Genomic DNA, 9,639 nt, shown 5'->3' with positions numbered 1-9,639 from the left:
ACTCGATGTTTTTGACTTATTTTTTAATTTTTCTTGGCGGCATTCGAAAGAGCACACTCGAAACCTTTTAAAATAGCACTCTTGAATAAAAAGTTTGTCCGTTATCTACGCCGTCAAAGTTTACAAAAAAATCTTGTGCATTTGAACGTTAAAGAGTTAAATCCGCTATCTATTGTTTCCACATCGTTCTGAGCTTTACCGCTCCCCCTATATATTCCCGCATTAATATGTATAACATATCTTCGTGGCACAGACCAATGTGGAAACAAATAGCGTGGATTTAGATTTTTATCTACAATTTTTTAATTTCCTACTTACCAACATAAAAAAAATTTTTTGGTTGCCAAAAATCTTTCTTGTATGTTTTTTTTTTTAAATCTATTTTTAAAATTTGAACTAAACCGGAGATTGGACGTTTTCGGAACTACAGTCCTTACTTTATTTTACTCTTCTTACTTTTTCTTATTATTTTCGGAACTACAGTCTTTACTTTATTTTAATCTTCTTACTTTTTCTAATTATTTCTTAACTATTTCTAAATCTCTCTCTCTCTCTCTCTCTTTTTCTCTCTCTCTCTCTCTCTCTTTTTCTTTCTCTCTCTTTCCTTACTTGTCCACTCTTTTTTCTTTTATCTATTTTTCTTCTACTTTAACATCTAAGAAAGTGTTTCTTCCTCTCTTTCTTTTAATATAATAACTAAAAATAAAACTTAACATACAACACAAAATATTAACTTATCTTAGAATACTTATTTCCATAAAAAAAAATGAAAATTTTGTGTAATGTATTTATTTTATTGTACAATGCATGTATTGTACGAATCTTCAAATTTGACTTTTCTTCTACGATGTAATATGCATATAGACATACAAAAACTAAAAACTAACTCGCCATTAACTTCGCGCACGTCATCGCGTTATTAAACCCGACTGTGACATCATCGCTGTGAAACTCGCTGTGGATACGAACACGCGCTTTTTGTCAATTCTCGTGTCCGTGTCAACTCGCACGCTATCTGTTGCGCAGAAAGCAAGAGTACAAATTTGTCCCCACCATCTGTCCCAGGTTATGACGACGATGATGACAATAATAACGACGTCTCTTAAAATATTTTACTCTTGATGTGAATCTTTAAATCACGATATTTTTGCTCGTAAGTCACGTAGCGGAGAAATAAAAACAGTTTTATTATATAAATCGGGTGTAAGCTATCCATTAAGCCTATTTAAAAATCAATCAATTCAGTCGTTATTGAGATCCGATAATTACGGTCTTCTCGCAAACGACGTCTCGCGTAAAAGAAGCACGGTGGTGCCTCGCTGCGCGTACACTTAGCGCGAGGCATTACCGTGCCTTTTGATTTGCGGCATACTTTTCATTCTAATTGACATTCACATCACATTCCATCGACTACACATGATGCTACTCGCAGATGATACAAACGCTGCCGAGAGCTATCGATATCGTTCTTTACTCTGCATATCTGATCTTATGTTGTACTATAATACTATTGTACAATCAGAATAAGAAGAAAAAGATTGGCATTAATATTGTAAATACGGAGATACGTGATAAAGAAGCAATTTCAAATTTTGTGGAAAGATAATGTGATATTTTGTAGAAAGATAATGTTTATACATAACATCGCATTAAGATTAAAAGAAAATGTTATTAATATATAAAATCACAATTAATTAACATAATAATAAATAGCAGTATCAGTTAGATTTTTCATTAACTAACGAATTGAAGTTTTTTTAAATAAATGTGTCTAATCAATTTATCAATCAATCGTAGTTAATTTAGTATTAATTATGCAGATTATTATTTTTATCTTTAGTATTAATTAAACTTTGCAACAAAAGTAAATTTAAAAACTTGTATTTCTAAGTGTCTTTAAATAATAGACTTTTTTTAAACCTTTTTTATATTTAAATAAAAAAAGAAGGCAGCTGAGATTTAATAAAGAATGATGTAAAAAGCAGTTATTGTACAAAAAATTATTTAAATCTTTTTACGTGCTTATCTTTTTTGATATTTGGTTATATAACGAAGAAGAAACTTTAAACGGTATTTAGCGACATTTTCAAACATTGTTATTTAAAACTTTGTCCTCGAATTTCAACAATTAAACGGATTTTCGGTATAAGCGGTTTCATATTTCTCAATGTTTAGTTAAAAATACGTATAAAAAACCAATAAAGTCTGTCTCCTACCGTAACGCACACTATCCTATTGCAACTAATATAAATTCCTGCTTAATCGAAAAAAGCTGGAAGTGCACATGTATTTTTTAATGTTTTAATTAATAAAAAAATGTCTATTATTTCTGTGTATTTTACGTTTACATTGTCAAAATATTATAACATTTTAAAGTTTTATACAAATTAAATAGCCATGTAAAATTAATAACAACTACATGTTTATTATATTTACTAAAAATTTCCTTTACTATTATTTCTTTTACGAGAAATCAAAAGAATACGAAAGTATTTTAATTTTTTTAGAATCTCAGTAAATTTTAAGCTATTCTGATAATTCTTTAACTGAAAAGGAGAAAAGATAACAGCCTTAAAAAATAATTTTAGTATATGTGAACATATTTAAATCTTAGAAGATTTTACTCTTATTTAGGCCTCAAAAGGATTTCCCTCCCAAATTCAAAGAGAAAAATAGGATAAACGTAATATTTTTACAAATAGAGAAATCCACTGCTCGTTGTTTCTTTGTGCTGCACATAAAAGGCCAATCTGCTTCAAATCAGCATATTCTTTTTTATATTAGATATTTTTATATTCCTCTTAATACAAGAGGAAAACAGAATAATATATCCTAAACTTGCGATGAATGCTTTATTGAAAGAGTTTATAATAAAACATTAAAATTGGGATATGAGATTATGATAAGAATCACTTTAAACGCAACATACTTCTTTTGGGTGAATTAATCCAATTAATATCTAATAGTTCGTCTTATAAAGATACGATAAATACCGAGACCTTGCGGAAGTGCGAAATGTCTTTTGGCCTTGCACAGTTCATTGAAGCGTTTTTGGAAATCGTCATGATACCGATGGCATTCAAGGCTTTTGATAGCACATTTGCGAAGGACGAACGCTTATGATATGATGTGTGACGTTATAAGGTCGAATTTACCATACTACGACATACGAAGAAGCTTAAATGGTTACGAAAATAGAATATTAATGGCGAAACATGTGGAGCTTACCACCTACGGAATCGACACGCTGTTGCTACATTTTACACGGCCCGTTTGTTCCTCTTTTTTATTGCAAGCGTATATCGAATGCCGTTGTGAAATGGCCCGTACTTGCGACATATTGTCATCCGACATAAAACGCGTGGCTCGTGTGCCTCATTGTTACATTTTCAAAATTCTATTTCACCAACGTTCTCAAACTATCCGCGTAATATTATATTACTTGCTTGTCGAGGATACATATCCTGTCAACACACAAAAAAAAGCAGTATTAAATTAAATATAATATATTCTATTTAACAATCATTGTTTCACGTACAAGCAAATATTTGTATCTTCTTATATATTGATAGAAAAATGAGTTGTATTTGTGACGATAATTAGTAAAATAATTATAATTAGGAATGTCATTTTTAAAGTAATTATTATCAATATTAATAATAACCACATGCTATATTTTAAAGCTGTATAATTTATAGTACTATTTTTTTATAGTAAGCATCACTATATAATTATAATTATTAATATTATTGTAATAAATACTATAAAAATAATATTCCTGGCTATAATTGTTTTACTGTGCAATTAGTCACAAATATCATATATTTTTCTATCAGTGTATATAATTCAAACTTTTTTGAAAAATTTAATAAAATTTTAACAAAATATTATATTTTTAGTTCAATATTATAATATTAATCATCTAATAAGAGCACCATATTGTTTTGATAATAATAAATTTTGATTAATAAGTAAGTACAATTTTTAATTTTTCATTTAAAGATGATTTCTATCTAATATTTTTCTTTTAATCATAAAATTATTACTAAATAATAAAAATATAATTTTTTAAATAAAATTATACCAAATTTCTTCATGTAAACAAATTATATCTATTTAACGCTATAAAGTCTTATTTTAACATTTCAAAAATAAAAATATTTTTAAAACAAGAATATTATTTTTTTCTACGTATTTGTATTAAAATGCTTTTACACTAATACGAGTAACCTTTCGCTGTTTGATATATAATATATCTTTATTGATTCGCAATAAAATGTATTGTTAAGAGAGAAAAATTTATTAATTAATAACTATTAACTGTCTGTTTTTTTAAAGCGTAAATTAATTATGAAGAACGTATTTTTCTACATAAATATTTCGTTATTACCGTTTGTAAATTATATGAAAAACAAATGTTAACAGGTTGTAAGCTGATAATGAATTTAATTAAATTAATCTCATGAATATTTTAACAGATCGAATGAGAGAATAATAATAATTCGAAATTGCTATCACGTTTTAAACTTTTCGAATTAAAGTTATTGTTGTCAATACGTGAATAAAAAACTACGCACACGGAAAAAATTTTCTTAATTATAAAATAAATTACTTATAGAATATTAATTATAGAATAAATTACTTAATTTAATAATTTATTAAAATAATAATAAAATTTTTTGATGAATACATGTTGTCTTACAATTTTATACCATAATTTTAAGGATTAATTTCAAAAGTATTTCAAAAGCATCTCCGTATAATATAAAAAAAACATAGTGAATATATGTAAATGTACAAACATATATTTAATATCCATGTTTTTGTCTGCAGAAGATTTCTTGTGATTCTATTATATACTTAATTACATTTTAATCTCCAAATAAAAAAAATCAGACTTATTTCGTAAAATCTAGAAGCTTCGTAAATCTCCGAACGGAACTGACGTGTTCATAGTAAGTAGAACACTACCTGCAAGCCTAATAATTCAGCCTATTGCTTCTTGATTCTTAAGAAATTCTTTTTGAGATTCATCGAGTTTAATATGCGAGTAGGAATTTCGCTTATAGATTCAAATAGTTTATAAGAAGCTTGACGATTTTATAAAGATTATTATAAAGAGAGAAAATTATGCCTGTTATTATATTTATTTTCTGTTCCTGCCTCGAGAATTTAATTAGAATTTAATTAAAATAAAATATAAGAATTTTTATATTACTTTTATCCCTTTCATTTTTACCTTCTTTAAATATATCCGAAATTTTTAAAGATAACCGAGATACCTCAGTCGAGATATAATACGTAATATTCTTCACAGAAGAAGATTCTTATTTCAAAAATATTTTTATTTTTGGAATATAAAATATTAAAATAAGAAATTGGAACAAAAAGTTATATAGCGTTAAACATAAGTTGCTGCTATGAAGAATTTTGTACAGTTTTATCAAGAAAAATATATTCTCAGCTTTCAATAATAATTTTCATATTCCTTCAAATCGGTTTTTTATAACTGAAAATCGTGATCTCCATTTGATGCTCATACATACATTCAATAATGATTGTCTTGGCAAAGATGTTCTCCGTAGTTTGCCATTATCTTCTAAGAGATAGTGACTAATTAAAATCTTGTAAGTAAAAATCTTGTAAAAAATTCTGTATGGATTTGAAATTGGCACAGAAACATTTTCATGAATTGAGAGAAAAAATCGGATAGAATCGGATCGAATTTAGAAAAATTCGAAGATAATTTTTAATTTGTTAAACTAAATTTGAAGAAAATATCTTTAAATTAAAAATTAAAATTTTTTAACACTATTTTAATATCAAAACAATTGTATTGTTTTCTTATATTCTTTTCTCAGATGACTGTTATAACACTGAAAAAAAGTCTTGTTAAATTAATGAGTAGGTTCAACCAGATTTCTAATTAATTCAACAAGACCCTTTTTTCAGTTCATATAAAAATAAAAATATATTTCTGCTGAAATTAAAAATTCTTCAAAGAAGATGAAATTATAAATAAGAAAAATTGTTATTTTTTTATACATAAGTAAGAATATATAATTCTTTCTTATAATAATCATTGCTAAACAGCGTATAATAATTTTTATTTGACCATAATTTTTCTGCGCTTTTATTAAATATTAGAATATTACGTTGAAAAAATTAAGAGAGATAATTCGTATGCCGCTTACAAGGCAAGAGGTTATATCGATCCAACGAATTTCACACCATTAAAGCCGACGCCATAAAATTATATTAATCGTGAATTGCGAAATGATGAAAGCAACCCAACATTCAAATGCGTAATTCGGTAACTATTCTCCGTACGCGCATTAGATTAAATCGTCGGTGGATCGCTCGTTTATTGTCTTCTATGTGAAGAGCTGCGACGAAAGTAATTGACAACGAAAGCAACTTGTGCCACTCTTCCTCTTTCTGATGACTTAGGTTTTACGACTGGCACGCAAGACCACTCTCTTCTATGATGAAACAGAGCGAGTGATACACCACTGTTGACATAATTCTTGCGACGCGACGTGATATTGAACTTCTCGATACACAAACTTGCGATGCATTCGATGTTTCAGTATACCAAAATGACAAGAAATATATCATCATTGATGTAGGTATTTGAAGGTAGGTATTTATATTATCCATTATAAAAAAGTATAAATATAGAAATGTAACTGACAAAAGAAATTTTTACGTAGCTAGTGAAACTTTAAACAATTTAATTATTACCAAATTACTTAGTGGACACATTTTAACATAAATAGTTGAATAAATTGAATAAATAACACAACTTATATTAAATAAAAGATATATCATTTAAATTTGATTCTTCTATTTCCAAGAATATAAATAGAGAATTTTCGCAGTAGATTAATAGTATCAAATTAACATATTATTTTCCTTTTATCAGGATTTAAATAAATAATAAACTACTTGCAAATGGAAATTTTACTAGAAATTAATATTTTGTCTTTCTTCTGTTTCTGATGATTGATATTTTCGTGACATTGTAGCGATAAACAATCAATGTTACTTCATTCTTTTCGAACAATTTCGTTGAGATTTGATAATTTATTTTCTTGGAGCACTTTCTCCATATCATTCTAAAGTATCTTAATGGCTCGGAAATAAGATCCGGAAAATGAGTTGGCCATGTCATAACATTTACATTATTATTTTTAAGAAATTCTCTAGCTTCTTTTGATGTATGTTTTGGATCCTTATCTGTTTGCGGATAATCCAGTGTTGGAAAAAGCGCTCAACAGCATAAAAAAGCAAATTTTTTCTACAATCAACAAAATATTAATACAGCTTGATGTCGTCAATAATTATAATCAAGGAATGAGTAAAATATTATTAGTCGACGAACTGGCAGTATTTATTGTACATTAAAGTCTCACGACGTTTTGACCATAGGATTTGGTCCTTTTCAAGTGCATTAATTGCTTACAAAGATAAAATATACGCAAAACAGCAACAGTTCATAAGCTCATGCCAACGAATTCATAAAAGTTGTGTCTTGTTGTCAAAAAACCGAGTAAATGTATAAATAAATTGTAACGCATACAAGTCAGTACAATAATTTTAAAAAATGTTACAGACATAATTTAAAAACGTGATTTAAAAAAATATCAGGCACAGTCAAAGGTAATAGAAGGACTGTTGGCAAGAAGGCAGAAGGTCCTTCTATTACCTTTGACTGTGCCTGATATTTTTTTAAATCACGTTTTTAAATTATGTCTGTAACATTTTTTTAAATTATTGTACTGACTTGTATGCGTTACAATTTATTTATACATTTACTCGATTTTCTGACAACAAGATACAACCTTTATAAATTCGTTGGCATAAGTTTACTGTTAATGTACTGTTGCTGTCTTGCGTATATTTTATCTTTGTAAGCAATTAATGCACTTGAGAAAAAACCCAATTCTATGGTCGAAACGTCGTAAGACTCTAATGTACAATAAATACTACCAGTTCGTCAACTAATATTTTACTCTTTCCTTTTTCTAGAATATTTATGTGAAAATGGCAATCCACAATTCCATTGATAGGAACCAAATGGAGCTAGAATCAATTAAATATATACTAGCTAACTCTATCAGAGTATTCCCATCTGCCTTCGCCAGTTTCAGACACTTTTCTTTAAATCCATCACACAACGTTGAATATTTTAACATCAGAGCTAAAGCGAATAATACATTAATTGGAATTCATCAGTAATGATTTTTGCACATTTTTCTTATGTCCAATTAATATAGTGTTTTGCAAATAGTAAACTATTCTTTTTACTTATTAAAGATTTTCTCCTTGTAACACCTCTCGACCCGAATTTTGTCAACTGACATCATATTGTGTATGTACTTATATTCAAGTTTTCTTGTACCGAAATTTCAATGTGTCAACAACGATCCTGAAATAATCCTTCCCAGAAAGGTATATTATCTGAACAACAGAAATAGTAATTTTTCAATGTCTGAGAGACACGAAGTTTATTAAAGTGTTGTCATAATGTTTAACGTGTTTTAAAGTTCAATGACAAACATTAATTAAAATATTTAAGCGCTTAGATATTAGACAATATAATGTTTTGCTCTTTTAAACAATAAATTTCTTAGCGTTGTTCTGCTGTTATAGAGAGAAATGTTTACACGTGACAACCAGTTCTTGAAAGTTTGCATTTCACACATTATTAACAAAGTTCATCAAAATTATTTTCTCAAGTGTCGATGTATATATAATTAATATTAATTGTATTTCTTTATTTACAAGGTACAATATAAGGAATAAATTTATTAAACTGTAATGTATCCCAAATAAAAAACTGTTATTATGTGCAGATAAGGAAGAAATACAAATAATTTGTATGCTTTCAGATTCATTACAATTTTAAATAAAAAAATATAATATTAATCGCATACATTTCATCTTCTCAACATTCTTTATCCAAAATTAGCTGTAGAATCTATTGATAAAGTACTCGTATTTTTCTTGTCAGATCCTCTTTTCTTTCAGACGTTACGTTCACATTAATCCAGTAATGCCCATGCTAAATTAACGGGAAGATCAGAAAATTAAAAGCTTTACTTTAGGTCAAAAGAACATTTTAGACGTGGACAAAATTTTTTTAATTTGTTTATAAAAAAATTTGTTTAACAAAAAATTTTTTTAATTAGAAATGCCCAATAATAGTCATAAATTTATTTTTAAACTTAATCAAATGTTATATTATATGTATTTGTAAAGAAAATCTGCAAATTTTTTTTAAAATTATATCTGCAATTGATGCTCGTAAATATCAGGAATTGTAATCAGTTCGGACAATAAGAAGAGCTTTCAATGTCAATGTGTTCCTCTTGCAAGACAAAACAATTCTGACGTTGTATTAATTCATTAATGCCCATAGCTATGATCAACGGAAAGATCGGAAAAGTAACTATTGGAAGCTTCACTTTAGATTAAAAGAATTTCGGCGTAAAAAATTTTTTAATTTGTTTATAACAAAATTTATTTAAACAAATTTTAAAAAATTTTTACAAAAAAATTGTATAACAAAATTTGTTTAAACAAATTAAAAAAAAATTTTTTACGCCCAAAATATTCTTTTAACCTAAAGTGAAG

This window comes from Monomorium pharaonis, chromosome 10 (genome assembly GCF_013373865.1).
Source record: "Monomorium pharaonis isolate MP-MQ-018 chromosome 10, ASM1337386v2, whole genome shotgun sequence".
NCBI classification, from domain to species: Eukaryota; Metazoa; Arthropoda; class Insecta; order Hymenoptera; family Formicidae; genus Monomorium; species Monomorium pharaonis.
This window is presented reverse-complemented; position numbering follows the sequence as displayed.